The following is a 1,604-nucleotide window of genomic DNA, read 5'->3' as shown; positions in this document are numbered from 1 at the left end:
GTATGCATTATCTTGCCCATGTAATTGTAACCCCTCTGTACAGTATGTTCACAAATAAAATAAAATTTAAAAAATGTATTCCATTTGCTGAAAAATTGAAAAAAGATTACACAATGGCTTTTCTCAAAACAAGGACATTGCTTTATCCAACTCCACACATTCTTGTCTTCACAGATGAGACCCAGAACACTTGCTAAATAAAGATGTACATACAGTCTATATATATGTTCCCGATTATGGGTGATGAAGTCCACACAGGAAAGAATACCAGAACATGAAATTTAATAAAGAAAGCTAGAGAAATGAAGCACATCCCATGCTTTCTCTTTCTGAAAAAGAATGATTCATTAATAAATGAAGAAACCCAATTGTGTTCCAACTGAAATTAACTGAGCTCCAATTTGAAGAAATAGTTGCAAATAAGTGAGTAGAAGATATATTTCTTTTAAGTGGAATGGTAATTGCATAATGAACAGATATTTTACAAGTATTAGAGGCAGGTGAAAAAGGAAGTAATAGTAAGTTTATGAGATGTGGCACAGTAAGAATATTTCTCTTTTCCTATATATGTATGTAATTGGGGGACTACCAGTTATACTGATGAAAGACAGATCTACAGGAGTAAAATAGGTGCATGTATATACTGAAACTAGCAATAGGTGTAGTTCAACAAATGGTTAAAGTTATATATACATAATTAAAGAAATAAAGGGAAAGAAGAAGAAAGGTCTTTTGCTTAAAGAACAGCTCTTTGCTTAGTCATCATTTTACTAGTTCTGGAGTTCCAAATAGTCTCCTGAAAGGTAACTTTAAAAACAGCCTTCAAAGTAAGGTAGGAATTTTGATAAATAACGTGTTCATTATGGGCAACCTACTGTTTACAAAGGAGTGTCACACAAAATCTTGAAATTTTATACTCATGCATATGTCCAAGTTCTGGAGTCTCCCAGAGATGTTTCTGCATCTTAGGTCTCCTTTTATAATATATTTATATATTATGCCTTTCAGTGCCTTTGTCTGTATATTTCATGTTTATAGATACTATATACACAAAAATACATACTTTAGGGACTAATCCCTTAATCATTTATTAGTGATATATGTTTGTAAGTTTCCTTTTTCAGCTTACTCATCTCTTAGGTACCTACACCTATACTTTCCCGCCTTTATTTGTGCTAGTATTGAGGCTTGAACTCAGATCCTTGGACTGTTGCTCACAGCTGGTGTTCTAATCATCACTCAATGCTTCCACCTCTATATTTTGTTGGTGAATTGGAGATGAGAGCCTATAATGTTTGTCTAACCATTCAGGCCTCTGATTTCAGTCTCATCAATATTTTAGAATTACACACATCAATCATGTGATGAGTAGCATCACTATCTTTCCACAAGCAACATTATGTTACCTGTATAGAACAAAACTGATGTTGATGTGTACTATCTGAATCATACCAGGCTATAACAGGAAAACCAAGAGAATTTTATGATAACTGGGATTTACTTTTTATAAATCCCATTTATGTATTCAGTTTCTTTTTTTAAATTTTTTTGGTCGGTTTTGGGGCTTGAACTCTGGGCTTGGGTGCTGTCCCTGTGCCCTTCCG

The sequence above is a fragment of the Dipodomys merriami genome, unplaced genomic scaffold (assembly GCF_024711535.1).
Source record: "Dipodomys merriami isolate MVZ:Mamm:240054 unplaced genomic scaffold, mDipMer1.0.p SCAF_2282, whole genome shotgun sequence".
NCBI lineage: Eukaryota > Metazoa > Chordata > Mammalia > Rodentia > Heteromyidae > Dipodomys > Dipodomys merriami.
This window is presented reverse-complemented; position numbering follows the sequence as displayed.